Source organism: Nelumbo lutea, chromosome 5 (genome assembly GCF_056320005.1).
Source record: "Nelumbo lutea isolate HS-2025 chromosome 5, American lotus-T2T, whole genome shotgun sequence".
Taxonomy (NCBI): domain Eukaryota; kingdom Viridiplantae; phylum Streptophyta; class Magnoliopsida; order Proteales; family Nelumbonaceae; genus Nelumbo; species Nelumbo lutea.
In genome coordinates this window covers 27,226,920-27,248,957 of record NC_142688.1, presented here as the reverse complement: position 1 = coordinate 27,248,957, position 22,038 = coordinate 27,226,920, and the positions used below count along the sequence as shown (strand labels likewise).

General features: G+C 37.2%; 1 non-coding gene and 1 pseudogene across 1 annotated transcript; one reads left to right on the top strand and one right to left on the bottom strand.

Annotated features, from left to right (window-relative positions):
- Positions 1 to 1,227: 1,227 nt before the first annotated feature.
- Positions 1,228 to 4,325, bottom strand: LOC148851234 (heat shock protein 90-6, mitochondrial-like; annotated as a pseudogene).
- A 15,448-nt stretch (positions 4,326 to 19,773) lies between these two features.
- On the top strand, positions 19,774 to 19,844 carry TRNAG-GCC (transfer RNA glycine (anticodon GCC)). The gene has a single exon. It is a non-coding gene; the product is annotated as a tRNA-Gly (tRNA).
- The last annotated feature ends 2,194 nt before the right edge of the window (positions 19,845 to 22,038 follow it).

Here is a 22,038-nt window from a genome sequence, read left to right as displayed (position 1 = left end):
AAAACTCTCTACAATAAGAGTGCTAACTTAAGCGTCGGAGAGCCTCCACTGGGAAAATACCCCCGGGACCTCTGATTCAGTTCTCGCAGGTCCTTCAGCTCCCGCCGCCTACGAAGAGGAGGAAAAGATGGAGTTCTCGGAGGTCCCTCAGCTCCCGCCACCTACAAAGAGGAGGAAAAGATGGAGTTCTCGCAGGTCCCTCAGCTCCCGCCACCTACAAAGAGGAGGAAAAGATGGAGTTCTCGCAGGTCCCTCAGCTCCCGCCACCTACAAAGAGGAGGAAAAGATCAAGTTCTCGCAGGTCCCTCAGCTCCCGCTGCCTACAAAGGAAAGAAGACCACCTCATGCTAAGGGCAATCGGATTGCACCGCACCAGGGAGCTCCAGCATTCTCTAAGTCACCGGCCGCCTAGTAGGCAGTTCGCTACCAGGCAGTTCGCCACCAGGCAATTCGCCACCAAGCAGTTCGCCACCAGGCAGTTCACCACCAGGCAGTTCGCCACCGAGCAGCTCGCCACCGGGAAGTTCACCACCAGACAGTTCACCACCGAGCAGCTCTCCACCGGGTAGTTCGCCACCAGGCAGTTCGCCACCAGACCAGGTAGTTCACCACCAGGCAGTTTGCCCCTAGGCAGTTCTCCACCGAGCAGTTCGCCAGTAGGCAGTTCACCACCAAGTAGCTCATCACTAAGGCACGCCACCACCGGGTCAAATAACGAGATACTTAGCCAAAAAATTTTACATCACAAACAAAGGTATGTAATATTTCTGTTTTCGTCCACACCGAGAATTAGGGCATGATGCCGCAGAAAGTGTTATTTTTGTTAGAATTGTAAGTCTAATTAATGCCTTGCTAAATTAAAAGGACAAAACAATAAGTTACTAGCGGAGAGGCCCCTCCGTTATAAGGCTGGGAAAAAATAATAGTTTCAATAAAATCAATAGAGGTCTATATATATTTGCAAGGGTACATTTATCAAATCACTTGACTTTATTTAGTCAAATTGTCAACCAATTATGCAGTATAAATAGTGATTCAAAATAAGAATTATTACCCATGACAGTAGTCAACCCCACATAAGATTTTCCGATGACCGACCCCTACATCTTCGCCATTAATTTGTTTGAGATAATATTAACCATTAATTAACATTTCTTACTACGAAATTTCTATATCAAAGAAAAAAACAAAGAAAGAAAAGAAAAAGACTCATCATTAACCCCCGTCTTATTTCTGACCACCAACCTCAACCGGTTTAACCACCATAGCCTCTACGGTTTCGAAGCTGCCCATCTCCCTACGCTGGCTATCAAGAATTGGCATAGTCCATTTGCCTGAGAGGGCCATGCCCATCATCTCATATACCTTTCCACCCAACTATGCTGGATTTTCAGGCTGCACCAAGATAAAGAACATGAACGTTAAACCCCATAGACAATGCAATTAACAACCGAGTAGTTTATTTAGAAAGGCACTATTTCAGCCATTTGAAAAGCTTAAAGATGAGAAGAGAATCCACAGTAGAGCCACTAGAAATCAGAGCGGTGTCATACAAAAGATCAATAGCCCTCAATGCATGTCCACCGTCTGGTCTAGTCTTGTATGTAGCCTGCATGAGAGATAAAATTATTACATATAGTTGAGGTACACCGGTATCATCGGAATAGGGAGACAAAAAAAATTAGCTTTGTCATAGGTCATCCTACATTCGAGTCTTTGATGATTTGGTGCTCCGGATTAGTCTCAAAGACCCTCCGGCTTCGCATAAACTCCAGATGTGTCCCCAACTGTTTGTGCCTTCATTAACCAGCAAAGTTTTTAAATTATAAATAATGAGCAAATATGTATTTTGATGAAGACAAAAGTACATAATGCATAAACTTCTACAACTAAAACTTTGATCTTAAAACAAGATGATGCTTGCCTTTCCATGTTTGCAGACCAACCAAACTTCCCATGGTGATGTGCTCAGGCGGTTAGAAATCTGGACACCGGCAACTTTGTCGTCCAAGCGCTTCTTGATCCAATCACAAGTTCGGCCAAACTCCTCGGTCTCCTTCTCTTTCTCCTCATTCTTATCACCTGACACATGGTTTCAGATAGAAAGACTTTAGTCATTAATTTACATGAACACTGAGGAGTTGAACCATTTATTCTTGGCCATTAAAAAAATGGGTAGATCAGCTAGTTGGGCTGAATCATTTATCCTCACAGTAGCTTTCAAAAATCAACATGATGGAAGAGAGAGAGAGAGAGGCTTGCTCTGTCCCCCTATCTTGACCCTTTTTTGTGTGTGGCTGTGCACATGCATGTGTAGTGGAGATTAACCTAAATCCAAATCTTCCTTGCTGATGTCAACAAAATTTCTCTTTGTAAGATTTCAAGTTCTGGATGGCAACTTCATCAATGGGATCAACCAAGAAGAGAACCTACAGCAACAGTGTGTGACAATGTTAATCGAACAGCCAAAGAAAAAGATTATGACAAAATCAGCCAAATAATATATCATTCAGGCAAAGACAAGCATATACCTCGAAATCCTTCTCAATAAGCCTCTCAAGGAATGGTGTATTCCTTGCACTTGTCAGACTGTCTGATGCAATGTGGTATAAGTCCTTCTTCTCCGGTTTCATGTTCTCAACATACTCATCTTAGCTGATCATCTCTTCATCACTCTGAGAAGAAAAGAATCGAAGCAATGGAGCAATCCGCTTGTGGTTTTCACGATCCTCAATGCAACCCAACTTTAAGTTCTTGCCAAAGTTCTCACAGAACTTCTAGTAGTCCTAGTGTGACACAACAAACAAATAACTGAGCAAACAATCAACAACTTTATTTTTCTTCCAGTTCCAGGAGTTGGAATATTTCAAAAATAAGGATGAGGATGTACATAGCCCTCATGCAAATAAAATGGTTTTCTGCAAAGCTTTCCCAGAACCTTTCGTAGTCCTTTTGTAACATAGTAAAAAAAATGATTGATTCCTCCATGAGTTGGAATATCTCTAACAAATGCTTTCAGTTGAATCCTTGCTCATCGCAACAAAATCCAAAAAGACTAAAAGAAATAGAAGAAAAACAATGGCATACCTCTCTATTCCCGTTCATAGATATGCCGAAGATCATGTCAAAAGCCTTCTGAACCAATCGCCTCCTCATAATCCTTACCTATAACCAAGATATAAAGATAATTATACTAGGCAATGAATACTCAAATAAACAACAAAACAAGAATAAGAGATGTCTCTAAAAGGTTTGGGGTCATGTGGCAAATTAACTTACTATTCGACTTTCCTGAAGAATCTCATGAGAAACATCGAGTGGAAGATCATTTGGGTCCACAACACCTTTCACGAAACTCAAATACCTTGGAAACTGATCAATTAGAAACAACAGACAGATGTAAACAAACCGATTGTAGAGAAGGGGAGTACAATGTGATATTCCCTTGAATTGTGGACCACCATGAAAGACCATGTCCTACCAGTTCTCCATCAAAGTCATCTGAAATGAACACTCGTTTAACATAGAGCCTTATATTCCTTGTTTTATGATTAATTATATCATCTCTTCCTGTAGGAGCAATAACTGGTACATAGAGTATAGACCTAAACTCTACTTCACCCTGCAATAGATGAAGTTTATAGGCTTAATAAAACACACTAAATAATAGCCCGCATGATGAAATATTTGTGCATGTAGAAAGTAGGTGTGCGCGTTGGGTATTCAATTTGAGCAAATTACACTACATCTGAGGTGGGCCCATTCAAATTTTAACAAATGCACAGCCCACCCAAGATGCACCCGTATTGGAGGAGGGGGAGTATCAGATAATTCAGGTGATAAAAAATAAGTTCCACCATTTGTTAAAGATATCCTATATCTAAATAATCTCTAGGATTTTCATTCTGCAATGCAACTGTCACATGTATTGTCGTTATTATTGTTGTTGTTACCTCTGTAGTGAAGTGTGAGGATGCTAGAGGGTCCAAGTATTCAAAGTACTCATTGAAGGTCTTCATGTAGAACTCGTTGTATTCCTCTCTAGTGACTTCCTTAGGGTTGCGTAGCTGTTCATATACATAAACAATATGAACACTTGACAGTTCACTGAATTTCCCATAATCAAAGAGGAATAGGAGTTTTAAGCCTTACCCATGTCAGCCCCCAGTCCTAGTACCTCTCAACTACGATCTTAGTTTTCTTCTATTTCTATCATGACATAAGCACAAGAAAGATTGCTCAGAAATCAAGGAACCCATGATAAACGAGTGGTCGGTATAGTGAAAGATCACGACTTACCTCAGCTTTGCCATCTCCTCCTTCATTTCGGTTGAGCCGCTTCAAATCAATGTTGCGGATTAATTGGGTAACCTGCTGAGTGTCAGCTCTTGGGGAAAGGTTTGTCACGAGTCTAATCTGCCATTTCTAGACTACCATGTCATATGCATTTGAAGTTAGTGCTGGTTTAGTTAATTGACTAAGTGTATTTTTATTGTTTAAAAATTAACTAATACCATCCAGCTGTTTCTAACAATTGACTAATTCTTCTTAAGTATTATTGTTTGTCAACAGAAATATGAAAAAGACTATTTTACCCTTCACTATAGATTACTCAGATCTCTCCCTCTCCCTTTCATTTTCTTTGCCTAGGTTCCTTGCAGATCTGAGAGATACTCAGATATGGATTGACCCCATATGTGGCAAGAAGCCACAGGGCTTTGGTCTAATTTAGAGTAACACCAAACTGGGCATTGTTCTTGAAGGCTTCACAAAGATATTAGTGCACTGCAACACGATCCCTGTGGAATTGTTCAAACAGTAATGCCTCCAGTCCTTGTACGCATCCTCTTAACTGTCGTAACCAGTAGAACGAAGGTCAAAGGCAAAATCAAAGCTCCCCAACCTCTTAATTGTCGTAACCAGTGGAACATTTAGAGTGTCGACCTCTGCATTTGCGACAATTCCGAAGAAAAGAACAAGAGGGGCATCGACCTATGCAATTGCAACGGTTTTGGAGAAGAAAACGAGAGGGGCACCGACCTCTGTGATTCCGGAGAAAAGCGGCAGTTCCAAAGAAGACAATTTATTGCTAGACTTGATGTCATGATGCAGCACCACTTGGTCCCACCCATTATGCAAGTAATTCAAGCCCTCTGCTACATGGACGAGCACCCTTTGTTGTCCCTCCCACCCCAATAGTTGGTTCGGCTTGTCAAAGATCCAACTGCTGAGGCTGCCATTAGGCATGTAATCGTAGACCAACATCATGTGGACTTAGTTCTTGTGTTTCAGCCTGCCCATGCTTGAGATCTCGACCATGAACTCTCTCAATCCCAGCTTGGAATCATGGTTGACGCATTTGATTGTAGCCTCTGTGTTGTTGGGTAGAGTTCCTTTGTATACTTTGCCAAAACTATTGAACCCAAGAAGATTTTCTTTTGAAAATTGATTTGTTGCTTCGTTAAGCTCTTGGAAGGAGAACCGGTGGGGCTAGTACTCAAGCTCCATTCTTCAATGTTGTCCTCCTCTTCGCTTTTTCTCTTCCTTCACCAAAACCAATAAGAACCAGAAAATATTAAAATTATAACTGCAAAAGAAGAAGCATCGATTCCTAATATAGCTCCCACAGAATATGACGACTGTGAATGTGGAAGATGCAGTGTAAAACTTGACAATTTCGTTGTGTTTATGTCAGGCAAAGAGTCAAATCCATTATTACTAAAGCTCCAAGCTAAGATCATCTATGCTTCTCCTGAAGTGTCCTTTGATGCAGATAACCCAACAAACATCTCATTGGATATGTACTCACCTATTTCATTGGCATAATAATTAACCAGAGTTTTAGATGGTCGAGAAAAACTTGCAGGAGCAAAATGTTACAAATGTTAGCATTCGATCTCCACAGCTCCGGCGATTCCGGTGATTCCGGAGAAGAGAACGAGAGGGAAAAGGAAGAGGGGGAAGGTCGTAATTGCAATTCCCCTATAGCATTCAACCTCTGTAGTTCAAGCAGTTCTTGAGAAGAGAATGAGAGCAAATGGGAGAGATCAGAGATCTATGGTGAAAGAGGGGGAGATGGGAGGTGGAGGGTAAAATGAAAGAGAGCAAGGTCGGTGGTGGAGGGTAAAATTGGGTTTTTAAAAAATTACATGTCATGTGCCTATGACGGAATATTAATAGAATCTAACAGTAAGGGTAGAGTTAGTCAATTGTAATGATAGTGTTAGTCAATTTTCAAACAGTAAATGTGCACTTAGTCAATTAGCTAAACCATACCCTAAAGTAAATGTAAAATGGTCTAAACAGCTAAATCGTCCGACTTCGGCCTTCCTCCTTTGGAGTTTCCATTCTTTCTCATTTGCAATTTCTCCATTTTGCTCTCAACTCAGACTTGTGTTTTGCCATTTAATTGGTGGTCGAGATGATGTCATATCAATAACCTTTGGTATATGATAATACTAGCAGATCCCATGCGATGCACGGGAAAATTCAATATCCAACAATAAGATAAATGAAAATTTCACTAAATCCAAAAATTGTTAGTAATTATCATAAATTATGGTTAATTTAATGAAATTTACTGCTAATTATATTTATAGTAATTAAAATGTACTGTTTATTAACAATGAATTACAATTAAGGTAAATTTATGTTTAATCGCTCATCTGTTAATTAAATTACTCAACCATTGACTCAATGCCTAATTCAGTGCCCAAACTTGGCACACACGAGAACCATGCAGTACATAAGCCCTGTCAAAGCAAAATTGAAGAAAAATAACCTTTTCTTGAGTTGGGTGAGCCAATCCAAATCCAACCCAACCATTATTTTATTAATGGGTAATATTATCAACCTCTAATTGGCATTTAATTTAATGAAACTAAATTTTAAAACTAATAAATTTGTATACTTTTCAAGTTCATATAGAAAATTCCAATTTTTTTCAAGAATATCCATTGGTTAATGAGTTATATAGCTTTATAAGTAAAAATTAACTATTATATATATATATATATTAATTATTAATATGCTATCTTTTAATTAAAATGGAATAACCATTACTACTACTACTACTATTATTATTATTATTATTATTATTATATGGAAAAGATACCATATCTGAAGTTTTTTTGACCAGTCTACTAGAATCAAAAACCTGGTACCCAATCAGGTGTTATTTATCAAAATTCATGGGTGGGTTTCGATTGGTCAAGACTCTTCCCATACCATATCTTTTCTGCATCATAGATTTTCCCTATTATTATATTGAAAAATAAATTTAAATTAATGTAATATTAATTTAATAACCAGTTTAAACTGTTATTAATAGGCATGAATCAATTCAACCCCAATTAATAAGTGGTTAATTAAGGGGCTGTTTGGCAAGTCTTTTTTTAGAAGATCTTCTAGTAGACACAATCAAAAGGCGATATGAATTTTTTGCATTAAGATCTTAGCAGCTTGAAGACCATTTAGTTAAGGTGTGTCTTTACGCATGAAGATGAATTGAAAAAAAAAAGTGAAAATTCTATTTGGAGCTTCTCAAAAATAACCCAAAATGGGAAATGACGAAAATACGGGCTGTCAGGCTTCTAAAAAGTCAACAGCCCGCGTGAAAAGATGTGCCAAACGGGACCATAGTTCAATACCCTGCTTTCTGCTAATAGCACTTTTCCTCTCTTGAACCTTTTGACATTGTTGCATCTACATCCCTTCATTATCTTGAGCTGACAAAAGTGGAAAAATTACCAAAATATCCAATGTTGATCATTTGAATGGTAAGTTGGCTTCAAAATTTGCCATTCCCTATTCCATTAATCATAAAGTTCATAAAACTTGTTTTTTTTTCCTACAATTGCTGTATAGTTTATTGAAATTTATATATGATAATATCCGACTCAGTTTGGGCTTGAGCTAGGCTTATCTTGAAAGCCCGAGACTGAGCATGTTGGCCTAAAATTTTGTCTAAGCCTGATAAAAAATAGACTGGCTGGGCCAGCCCATCAGGCTACCAGCCAATTAACATATTGCCACTCAAGTTCCACAAACATATATTTCTTTGGCAAATAAAAATTCATTAAGACTGTGTTTAGTTTAAAAAAAAAAAAGTAGGGAAAGGAAGGAAAAGGTAGAAAAACCTTTACAAATCTTATATAGGTTTCCTTACCTTTCCCTTCCTTTCTCTACCTTTTCTTCAAACCAAACATAGCCTAAAGAACAAAAAGTACAACAGCTAGTCATCTAACAATACATATTTACTTATAGCTCAAAAGTGCCCGTTAATATCTTTGATGCCTTACCTCATTCAAAAACGTGTTTTCGTGCATTAACTCTAATTTATGGCCAATTGATGGTTGGTCGATGTAAACCCAATGTCTTTTCTTCTTCACCCGACATCACATATGGATTAACCCTAATACATTTGATTATTGTATTACCGGCTGCGTCTGGATCAATCATAGCAAACATTGGCCATTTCATCAAATCAAAACTGAATTTTTACCTCTTTAGACCAACTATTTCCCTAATTCAGGAGTAGCATCTCTTTAGACTTTAACAATCCTGCTTGGCACCGTTACTTCCAAATAAAACACAAACCCTTTTAAACGTCAAAATGCAAGAAGAAAACCACTATGAAGTCTGAAAAACTCTATAAAATCAGTAGTATACCTGCAATGCAAAAAAACTTTCTTTTAAGAGAAACTACGGGACTATACTCAAAATGACAACTTAGCTACAAAAAAATGGAAACTTAAAACTTGAAGCAAAAGTTTCAAACTAATCTTTGTTTAAGCAAAAACTTAGAACTTACCTTAAAGAATGGTTTACCCACAACATTCCTATGACCTTATGTGATGGATGATTTCTTTTGTACTTTCTATTGCATTAGTTTCAAGAGATGTTGCACTAAGTTTTTCTTTGTGGAATAATAGGGATGAAAAATAGCAAAATGGGCAAAAAGATGGAGGTTCATGAGTCTTTGTGGTGTTCTAAATTTTTAATGTGTTTAAGGCAAGAAAAACAAAAAAGAAGAAGATCCGTCACATTTGTAAACTGTGAATGAATAGAGAGGGGGGTTATTCTGTGGTGAGTATAATCTAGTAGAGAGAGAGAGAGAGAGATATTGGTGCCTATAATCAAAGGGATTAGATTTCTTTTAAAAAAAGGGAAGAGGCTGTTTCACAACTGGATAGAGAAAGGGGGAGGGGGTATGCTGACTTGGCTCAATAGGAGTGGTGGAAAGGGGGAGGGAGGGAGAATTAAGGAGAGACAAGCATGGGGGTTTGGAGCAAGGAGAGGCCCTCTGACGTAGACCACCTTTCTTTCTCTCTCTCTCTCTCTCTCTCTCTCTCTCTCTCTCTCTCTCTTATATATATATATATATATATATATATATATATATATTATAAAATTATCATGAGAAAAAATAACAACCTATTTATCGATGTAAGAGAAAAAATAGGTACACCAACATTCATATGTGTAAACTTTGGTTTTATTTGATATCATTATTGTTTTACCTAAGACATTTTAGGTTGATCAATATAAATTCGTATTCAATTGTTATTTGAGTCTATTTTTTATTTAAATGGGCATACCTTAAAAATGCATGTATGAGGTTGTTTTTATAAACATCAAATTGGTGTTTCTCTGGATTGGGTGAAGTCCTAATCATTCTAATTAAAGTAATTTTTAAATGTGACAACATTTATCTCACCAAATTTTGTATTGATCAACCCAAAACATTTTAAGTAAAAACAAAAACGGTGCTGGCTAATAAAACAAAAGAAAATAATGCTACCAAACACAACCTTAATCAGTTTAGGTATTGGGAACAACCAAAAACGATTCTGATCCAATTATAATAAGTGGTATACATAACGCAAATCCAAATCCTATATACATTGGGTCACTTTGTTTTGAGCCTGATCAAGCCATTGAAATCCCTACTTGAATATTTTAAATAGATAGCAAGTATTTTATCTTTTCTTTATAGCAAATAAATAGTGTTCTTAATCCCTTTATTCCTTGTTTTATTTATTTTATTCTTTGTCTATGGTTTTCATCTTTGGTCTCCTTTGATGCCCCAACTCACGCCATATGGGATGGCAAGTTCATTTTGGGATTTAACACTTACCTATTACCAAGAAATGTTACGGGAGCCCCAATAGCAAGCATCAAAAAATGCAATACATACTTTATTTATAGGGCAGTTTGTAGGCTAATTTGGGTGGGCCGGGTCGGGTTGAGGTTCAACCCATCCCAATCCTAAAATACGAACTTCAAGCTTGGGCCTGGCCCAGCCTATGCTTAGCCCAATACAATTTGGATAAAATGAACATATGTGTTTGTTTGTTATTGGGTTGGGTTGGGCCAACCTCAGGATGGATTCAAGCTACCTAACGCCATAACCCAAGTCCAACCTGAGCCCAAAGCCTAAAAGTATAGACCCAACATATGGAAGAGCTTAGATTGGATCAGGTCGGACTTGGATTGGGCGCAATCAAATTGCACCCTTAGGTTGGGATTAAACACAAAGCCTATTGGATTAGGGTACATCCCTACATGTTACTAGGTGCATATAAGGTTTAAAATTTCAACACAATATGTCCGATAGGAGGTAGGGCTGATTATGGGCCAGGCCCAAGCCAGGTATAGCACCAATTATAAGGACTTTAAGTTAAGCCCAGGCTCGGCCTGACCCGCACCCTGGGCCTAGATTGTAAGCCCAAGCCCATCCCTTCATAGGCCCAGGCCAAGCTTACAGTCTTTTCAGGCCTAATAAGTAAAGACTTTAAGCCCATGAAATCAAATAATAAAATTTAATTTATTTAAAGATTTAACCTAAATAATATATAAATGTAATACTTACAAAAAGAAAAATTATACAAGCCAAAGTTAAATTGAGCTTGGTTAGACTTTAGGCCTATGGCATCGAAAACAAGGCATGAGCCTCACTTAATTGTTAAGCTTGAATTGGCTTGAGTTACCTATCCTTTTAGAGAGAAAGGCGATGTAGGACTTGGAATAACACTAAATAGTTAGTGCAATTTCAGCATGAAATTCATCTTCATCCACAGCCTTGTTACTAATCACACCAGCCTTCATTCTCTTGATTGCTATTTTTGTCCCATCATCTAGTTCCCCCTTATAAACTGCCCCAAAACCACCACGTCCTAGCTCATTTTCTAGAGCAAAATTCTTGGTCACATTATGTAGAACCTGAACTGATATGATCAAATTTCCAGCCTCAACCACATGAGGTTCTACCATTCCACTATGTAAACTCTGAGAACTACTCTCTCTTAGATTAGATAATCTTCCATTGGTGTTATTAGAGACTACAATCTTAACCATGTTTCTTTGGATCAGATGGGTCTCTGGGGTGCACCGCAAAGGAATTTGGTGCTTGGAAGGCACGTTCCAAAAACCATAAAGGAACAACAAGAACAATCAAGAAGGCGAAAAATGCAAGCGGGGCTACACTAGTTCCAAGCCTTGGGAACCTCTTGATTTCAAGTTACCTTCACTTGGAGCACCTGAGTTAGATTCTGAGCCCTTGTTCGAGAAGAACTAGATGGAGAATTCGAAGTCCCTGATGAGCCTTTGAACTTGATCAGATCCATGTGGAACCACCATGCGCATTTTATGGCCATTAAGACACATAACCCCAAATCCATTAAGATTGAACAGCTGGTTTGAAACAGTACAACCAGGAAGTAGAGTACTTTTTTGCTTTGGTTCCAGGAGGCCTAGGAATTTTAAAATTCTAAATATTAATTTAATGTAGCAACTTTGTGGATGGTGGGTGGGGGTGAGAAAGGGGGATTGAGCTTATTAAAGGTTGCAGGAATAAATCCAGTTCTCACAAATTGTAATCATACGGTTTGGGTCACACCATCCTCTTACCTGTGCATTGGGAATATTTTCATATTTATTAGAGAGATATCTTCAATACATGACTGCAAGGGATTGTGAGGATTGTTTTGTAAGAACCAAATCCAGTTGGGCACCTGAGATTTTCACAACAAAAACTGTTCCAGCATAATACCGACATGATTTGTGTCCTCATATCTCACCATGAAACCGAGACATATCATAAGATTAGGACCCATCATGCATGTTATGTGTAAACATAAATCATGATGGAATAGAGTCGGGATCACCTTCGAACAAATTACATTCCGAAAACTTGCCAACATGATTTGACATTGCATGTCTGATACATGGTAGATCCCACTTTTATGATGAGTCTCAATCTCATGGTGAGATGTGGTGTTGAATCAAGTTGGTAGGGTGTTGAAACAAGTTTTATTGGCAAGAAATCCCAACGTGTTGAAATACATTTTTTTTTTCTTTTTTGAGCAGATTGGACTGATGTTTTATATAATTTACATTTTTTTAACCTATTTGACACCTAGAATACAGGTGTGAGGTGTCTCATCAAGGTTCAGGGTACTCATTTTTTTTTTTGCCATTCAGACTTCAGAGGATTGTTAGGGAATTACTGTATGCCACTTACACTTAAATTGTTTTTGAGGGTGTTTGGTTCTATGTGTGTTTATTGAAAAAACGCTACCACATGAACACCTCATAGTCATTGGCGTTTATTGCATATGAAACCACTGCTTGGTTTCACCGTTTATCAAATAAACACTAAAAAATTGAAACACTTTACTTTATGTGCATGGGGCATTTGAGGAAACATCAAGTTCTTGTTTTCCCCAATGCCCCAATATTTCTTGAAACAAAATGATTATATGGCACACTTTTATGGGGTGCTAATTTGAGATGAAAAGTAAAAAACATTTAAAATAATGTCCAACGAAACAACAAAAACAAGAAACGCTTGAAATAAAAAGTGTTTTAATAAGAATATACAATTAAATGTTAACATTTGAAGCAATAAATGGATCATCTATAAACGCCCACGGAACCAAATATATAATTAATGGTCTACATAGGGTTAATGTGCCTCCTCTGGCTACACCCACTGAACCCTTTGGGCGTTTAACCTCCAATATTTTAACCCACCTCGATTAATGCCTCAATAGTGCTTGATTAGCCCTTCAAAGAAACACCTATTATAATGGTTACAGTATATTAAATATGAAGTATAATATATATATATATATATATATATATATATATATGATAACTTAGATAAACATAAAAAGTTATATAATATATTATGTGTTATTTTATGAGAGTTTCATATATAATATATCATGCATTATAAAATAAAATATATAGCCTGCTTTAAAAGTAGTTTTATTTGTATTGGTGCAAATGTATGTGAGTGCAAATTTCTATTTACTTTTGTTCCATTTATTTATTTTGAAATGCAAATTTGCATTGCTATTTTTTTTTGGCAAAAGTTGCATTGCTATTAAGAGGCAATTTCGGCCAGACATTTAGAGATTTTTACGATGTACTCTAAAAAATTTGGGCAAGAGTCCCATGTATGAGATGTGTTTTGTGATTGGATTTGCTCCTCACAAAGCTCACCTTACAGCCATGCCATGAGAGAATACATGTATGTAGTTGATGTTATTAGGGGAAATATCCAATTAGTACTCTGTACTTCTGGCCTAGTGTCATTTTGGTTTCCAAACTTTAAAACACGATAATTCAGCATCCAAACTTTCAAAACGTACCAATTTAATACCTATCGCTAATCAGTCATTAAGTGGCATTTGAAAAGAGATGAATGTCTTTCGAGTATCATCTAATTTTCTTTATCAACCATCCAAATGTTGCCAAAAAATGAACAGTTCCAAATCTTTGCCTCTTCTATTCAAGAAAGTTGGGGTCATCAAAATGCCCACTCAGACGATTGATTAATGCCAGGTATTAGATTTGGTTGGTTGATAAAAAAAATTAAATTACACTCGAAGGGCATTCATGTCTTTTCAAATGCCATTTAACGATTGATTAATGTTAGGTATTAGATTTGCATGTTTTGATAGTTCCAGTACTAAATTATCGTGCTAGGCCTAAAGTATAGGGTACTAATCAAGAATTTTCACATGTTATTATTTATGGGTAGATGTTCCCAATGCACAATTGCAATGTTCTATGAATTTGGTGTGAGGTACGCGAGGAGCAAATCTGAATTTTGTATCTTCTAAGAGTGCATGTTTGGCTATAATATAGGCTGGCTGGTTGGCTTCCCAATTTATATGATCAGCAACTGAAAAAGACTCTGGGTGAGATAAAGAACTTCTCCAATCAGCGATAAAGGAGGAAGGGTATCTTCCAACATAAGTTTAATTATGACAATTGCAGACTCAAGAATGAATTGAACCCTATAAAGAGAGGGAAGCAAGGTCTTCTACAATGGCTCCAACGGTGTACATGGCTCTCACATAAATAAAAATGTGCATGCTGGTTGTTTTAGGGTTTTACTTTTTTTTTTTTTTTTGAAAATTCCCAAAGGATGATCCAATCAACAATCAGTTACATCAGATTCCAGAGAAGGAATTAAGAAAGTAAGTGCTACATACCAAGTGACAGATGAAGAATAAGACAAAGCATGTTTAGCAAGTCTATGGGCAGCCCAATTACAAATTTGGAGAGCAAATGTAATTGAGTAGTCTTGAAGGTGAGATAGGAACCTCTTGTAATCCATAAGAAGAGTGTAGATACTCCATGGAGGGGTAAGGGTATCCTTCAACAATATATTAATCAAAAGTTGTGCATCACCTTCAATTATGATAGTAGAAATACCAAGAAAAGAGACAAATCAAAGGCTTTCCCAAAGATTTAAGGCTTCAGTGAAGATTGCATGTTGAGAGGTTTTGGAATAGCACGTGCAAAAAGAAATGAACCATTATTATCCCAAATAGTGATATCAATGCCATGTTTATCAGTAGCGGTGGCACCACCGAAATTGTTTTTCACACTACCTCTTGGTGGTGGGATCCAATGGGTCACTGTAGTTGGGGTCAATGAATTGTTCTCATTAGATACCGCTAAAGGGTTATGAATAACATCAGAATGCAACTGTCAGTCCACACGAGCCTTCTCTATGATGATCTCAGGGAATTGGTGTTGATGATTGACAATGAGGGCATTCTGGACAAGCCAAATGTGACGAAGGATATTGAAGTATTGATTACAAATCAAGAAAAATCCATTTTGATAGGCTCTGCTCTGGGTATGAATTATGTTTAAAGCTCATAGATGAACCAAACCTCACCAATCTAGAAAATGGGCGGTATAGAAATAAATGGTCCACTGTCTCTATAGCCGACTCACACAAAGGACATATGTTGTTATAGAAACGAAGAATTTTATGGAGTTTACTTCTGGTGGGTAAAGCATTTTGGAGCAACCTCCTAATGAAAATGAGCAATTTAGGACCAACATTCTCGAAACTCCAAAATTGACAACAAATAATGTTAGAAGCTAAAAAGTTTTGTCTTGAAGAAACAGGCTGCATAGAAATTAAAAGCTTGTAACTTGATGCTGTAGTATAGCATCCATGAGGAATCAGCTTCCAAACTAATTTGTCTGGCATTGTGTTAGCCTATAAAGGAAGCCAAATGGAGATAATAGATTGAGTAGTAAGTGAATCAAAGGAAATTGCAATCTGATTGCTACGACAAATCATAGAGGAGTGGTCAATAAACTCTGCAACTTTAATGTTGTGGTTTGGTGTGGAAGCCATAGTAGAGGGAATTCGGTAGCCAAGGGTCGTGCATTGCATCAACAGTCCACCCATCCCCAATAAGCCAATGGCAATCTTGGTGCGAGGCATCTCTCATCTTTAAAATGCCTCGCCAAATATACAATCCTGAGGGAGAGGACGGTACAAACCAGAAATTTTTAGTTCTGACATGTTTTGCCCTCAACCGGCCTTCTGTTCCTTCATGAAGTGAAGCACCTCCTGGGTGATGATAGAGTTATCTGTAATATTGTGATCCGGTGTGAAAGCACTCTGACATGGGGATATTAATCCAAGGAGAATAAGTTGCAGCCTTCGAGTGACCATTTTTGCAATTAATTTATATAACACATTGCATAATCTAATGGGCCAGAAATCTTCAGCAGTTTCGACATTGTCAACTTTTGGTATCAGACATAAATTAGTAGAATTGATTGTAACAATATCTTAGGGATGTTGAAAAATGTGTTGTACACAAGCTGTAACTTCTGCATTGAATAATGGCCAACCCCACTGTAAAAGCGCAACATGCATACCATCCGGACCTGGGGCTTTCCATGGGCCTATACTGAAAAAAGCATCATGGATTTCAGTTTCCATGGGCCCATACTTTGGCTTCTTTGTTTGTGATGCATATGAAATAAAATGCACCCTCAAACAAAATAAAGCAAAAATCTAATATAAACACTAAACAGAATTTGTACTTTTATTTGCTCTCCCATTATTGGTATTTATACAAATTAAATTGCATTACAGAGCCTAATAAGTAGTAAGATGGAAGAAAATAGATTAAACTCTTAGGCCCTGTTCGTTTTTCGGGTAAATGAGGGGGACAGTTGGTCAATTCCTGTTGGCCAGCAATCTTATGTTCTTTCTTTGATAAATTTTGGATTCCACATAAATGATTTTTCTCTAGATATCCAAGCAAGTAAACAGTAATTTTTCCACGTTAACACATGATTGGACAAAATTATTCTTTTTAATAATGATTTTTTATAATAAAATGATGATTGTTTAACTTACCTGCAAAACAAATAACATGGATAATGCATTTGCACAAATAAGTGTTCCCCACTTACCTAGATAAATGACCGAATGAAGAAAATGAATGGAGCCTTAACCCTTTGATACAACAAGAGAATCAAAGCCAATGAGGGACAATCCTGCTAGCATACATTTTGTACAGGCATGGGAAACATTAGGAAACTCAAGTAAATCCAAAAAGTATATTGATAACACTAAGTATAAGTTTTAAATTATTACAAACAAATCGCATGCACATAAGAAATACATGCCTTAATGTGAAGTATAAACTATCGGGATATAATTTGGGAAATATCAAAAGAAATTATGGAAGATCATATCTTAATTTTCATAAATTGATATAATCTTTGTTAATATTTATAAATATAAGAAATTTAGTAATCAATTTTAAATATTTATTAGCAAATGTCCACTAAAAAAAAAAAGAAAACTTAAAAGTAAAACTTAAGGTTCATATAACTATGACAAACAAATGGAGCATGGTGTAGTACATGATTTTTTTTTTTGTCTTTTAACCTAAAGACCAAAGTTCAAACCTTCTTATTCTAGCTTTCGTACCAAAAAATTATGGGTGTTAAAAGTTGGAAAAGTTAATGCCTTTGATAAGGTCAATTACACAAATTTGAATTTGTCTAGTTATCTGAAATATAGGACATAAGGCTGCATTTGGAAATGATGCAAATGGAGTCTAAATCCCGGTTTAGGGTAAATTTGCACTCTGGTTCACTTTTGTCTGTGTTTGGAAACATTACATCTATGTATTGACAAATGACAAAAAACACATTTTTCAATGCATATTTACCTTGATAATAAGATGGAAAAGTATATCAATAAAAAAAAAAGTAAATTTGCATTCAAGTGGGCTTTTGATAAAAAAATGGAGAAAGACGGTTCAGCCCAGGGTCAGAATTTATAGGCACAAAGTACTGTTGTGGTAGGTGCCAGTTCAGAATTGATGCCAATTCACGGGCGGGCATTGGCGCATAGAGTGTGGGTCATTACCATTTCGAATGTTTATAGCTCTGCAGTGAAAATCAGAAATCTGCATTGGGTTTGTCCATACTTCTCTAGATAAAAAAGATATGCTTTATTGGAATTTGTGTTTGCATCATAGCTAAAAGTCTGTTTGGTAAAAAGGTAAATGCAAAACTAACCCAACTTTACAATTTTTATAGACCGTTTTACATTTTACATATTTGTATTCACACTTATTTGCATCGTTTCCAAACTCAGCCTAATGTTCGAGAGTTAGATTTAATAATAGAGATTAAGAGTGTAAGACAAATTTAATAGTTTTCTAGAGAGAGAGAGAGAGGCGTAATGATAAGAATTGCATAGAGAAATTGATGATAGAGGGTAATCATTTGATATGCATGGATACTTTAAACCTTGGGTAAGATGGATTTTGCCTCATTACCAAACATGACTACCTTAGTTCCTTGGAGCAATTAGTTAGAATCTAACACCATTAATATTTCATGAAAGAAAGAAGAATGAACTTTTATTGACAAAGAGAAAAGAGATGGTTATCCGTTTAATAAAATCACATTTGGAACATACATCTGAAAACAACAACACAAAAAAGCAATTTATCTCTATCGATTTGATCGTCAATAAATTAATTCAGAACGTAGAGACAGGGGTGTGTATTAGTATTTAGGTTTAGTGGTAAACTTGCACTAATCGAACCTTATTCGGGATGGGGTGAACTAGTGCTAAACCCGACAGTTGACATTTGCAACATGGATATAGTTTTTTTTCCCGGTATAATTGATATAATTGTATGCATGGATGGGAGCATCGATAGATTGGGTTTGGGTTGGAATCTATTCAAATCAAAATTATTTTGAACGGAATATTGGACAGTTAATAAGTCCAATAAGACATATTTAACTAGATCAGTCCATACTTAATGGTCCAATTGAATTTATATTGAACTGGGTCTGGTTGAACCAATATCCGATTTATTGATAGAAATATAAGAGTAGAGATTTCAATGGATTAGGTTTTGATTGAATCCAATCTGAATTAAAATCAATTTGAACAGGTTAGATGGTCCAATAATACATATTGAATTGGACTAATTAAAATATTGATTAGATTGGGTTGGATTAATATCTAATCCATTAACAATCCCATTCATAAACTTGGTTTAGTACAAAAATACTATATGTGGGATGGGTTTGATTTTTCCTCATTTATTGGTTGGATTGAATATAGTTTTGTTCAACACAAACCATGTCGAATACCATCCCAAGGTTTTAAAAATCGACCCGGAAACAGAATCGTTCTAGCTAGCGATTTCTGGGTCAGCAGTTTGACCATTCGGATTGAATGGTTCAGACAATTTGCATTATTAGGGAAAATATTTTATCTGAGAAAGGAGAAGAGATTGTGGTTATTGGTTGAGAAAGAAGGAACAAAAGAAGGAAAGAAAGGAAGGAGAGAAAAGAAAAAACAGAAAATGAGAGAAAGGAAGGAGGGAAGAAGAAGGAAGAGGAAGAGGCAGATTCGACGCTCGATGGCGATGATAATGGCAATGGTGACAGCAAGGCATCAGCAACAGACATATATCTCAAATCCGAACTGGTTGATTTCTCTCCAACTTCTACAATTTTCTTCTTCTTCTTCTTCTCTCCGTTGGATCATATATCTAAGTTCATGTCTCAGTTTCTCCCCTTTCTATCCTCTACAACTTTCTTAAACTGTGAACTACTTTTTGGGTCAAACAAATTGATGGTTCAACCACTTGGGTCAACGGTTCTTTGACCAAGTTAATGGTTTTTACCTAGAAATGGGTTAAAGGTGAAACAGGACTGGTTGCCTGGACGATTTTCGAGCCAAACGGTCCAACTGTCTAGATCAATGACGGTTCGAAAACATTGAACATTTGCACCACCTTGTAGGATATAGTTCGTTCATACAATCAATAATAACATAATAGACAACAATACCACTGTGTAATAGGAGCATCTCCTATGAATAATAACATAATACACAAGATGTTATGGGGGATGCTCTTTTTAAAATATTTAATATGGTTTCCCTTAGACATTAACGCACCAGTGGTCTAGTGGTAGAATAGTACCCTGCCACGGTACAGACCCGGGTTCGATTCCCGGTTGGTGCATCGTCCATTTTGTTTTTTTGCAGAGCCTTGGGATGAAAAATTGAAAACAGATCTGCTGACTAAGTAACCAGTGACCACCACTACACAGTATACACGTTGACCTTTACTTGAAAATACATAAAATGCCCTACTCTTGCACTCGAAGCGAGAATCATACCACCAGACCAAACGCCCTTACATGGCACCAAGATGTAATCCATATTATTTCATGCTTGGATTCAATCCCTTTAAGGTTGATCCAAACCCCACTTGTTTCTATTTGTCAATGTTTATAGAGGAAAACCACTTCTTTTTTTTTTTAAATAATTTTTATAGAGGAAAACCACCTCTATCCTATAAAATCCAATTTGATTTGATTTAAATATAATGCTTAAAATTGATATTGTTTGGAAATGTTCTAGCGAAACCATGGGTGTAGGGCAAAAGAGTACTTGCATTAATATTCATTTGACCAGAAAAGACAAGCAGGGATGTTCTGTGTGGCATATGCCCAAAAACAGTCCCAACAACCCAAGCTGATGGTCCTGAGTTCAGATTGTCTCCTCAGAATGTGCCCCACAACACCTCTGAGCATGCATTTAGAACATCTCACATACTTGTTACGAGGAAATGTTGCCAATGCACAGTTGGGATATTCTGTGTGGCGTGTTCTGTGGGGGGAGCCAATAGATATTTGTTGGTTCCTAATAGCCAAAGTTTTCTCCAATTATTCTGTTTTGGTAAGACTTCTATTTGAGTTCACATTTGTGCCTCACAAAGTGGGCGCCCCATAATGCCCTACAGCACATCTCCACCTTATATTGGGAACATCTTCCAATGATGTCTCATCATCTTCTGTACTTGTTAATGGGAGATGTTCCCAATAGAAGGTGGGAATGTGCTGTGAGGCAATTGTGAGAATCCCTCTAGTGGAGCATAGATGTGAACTCTTCTATTTCTTTCTGGTTCCACTTTTGTTGCCCTTAAAATCAGAGAACCTTGCATGATGCTTCACCTCTGATCCTAAGATGAACTGAGATGCAAATTGGTATCTTTGCAAAAGAAAGGATGATGAAGGTTCTTCCACAATCCCTATTGTTAATATATTAATGCATAAAGAAAAAAAGATGGCAATTGATAATTGATTGAAAGTAATTGGATTTATACAAGATAAGGGCAACTTTTGAGCCCTAATATCAATAAAAATAATATTTTAATAAAATACAAAAATAGATTAATTTTTTAAAAATAATATCAAATAAGGGCAAAGCTATTCTTACAGAAGAACCACCACCTTAGGCAACTGCCCAACACCGCCACCTCCGCCTATTAGGCTATTACTGTAAGCGGTTGTAATTGGATCGCCATTAAAAGGCAAGTATTTCTTCATATGATGTGCAGGAACAGGATAGGACCGGCCGGGATGGAACAACAAGTTACAAGTTGAAGTGGTAGCGGCAATCAATAAATACCATAAAGAGGTTGTGTTCTTTCTATATCGTTTGGGTTCCCACATCAATGTAGGGAAACATGACAGCATCATGCTCAGAGTTGTGCCCAAGCCCAAGCAAGTGGCTGATTTCGTGCACCACCACGAATGCCGCACCAATCCAATCAGTGCGGATACCATTTGTCCATCACTCCTTCGAATCGAAATGCATTCTTCCATCAGTGGGTGCAAAGGCATGAGCAACTTCTCTGAGTTCGGGCGAAGGCATGCTCAAAGAAGTTTTCACAACTCTCAGGCATGAGCAACTTCTTAGGCTCTTATCGACAACTCAAAGAAGTTGTGAATGTCTCAGGCTCTCTCTCCTCCACCTCTTTCATCAGTGGGTGCAAAGGCATGCTCTTATCGTCCCCCTCATCCTCCCTCTCCTCTCTCTGTTTTCTGTTCTTTCATCAATTAGAAGGATGCCACAATAGAGACAGAGTAAAAGGTCTCAACCAAGTTAAATGCTATCCCCAGAGATTTGGCTACCTCAACCACCATAATGATGACAATGATTTCGACCATCACATGGAGTCGGCCATCAAGACAACTCCTCCGAATCGAAGAAAAATTTTCTATTTGGGAGGAGGTGGCAAAACTAGGCAGAGGTGGGCAAAGGTAGACAAAGGCGTTGCCGGCGGCGCTTCTACAAGAAAGAGAAGATGAACAATAGTCTTATCCTTATTTGATATTATTTTTAAAAAGATTACCTATTTTTAAAATTTT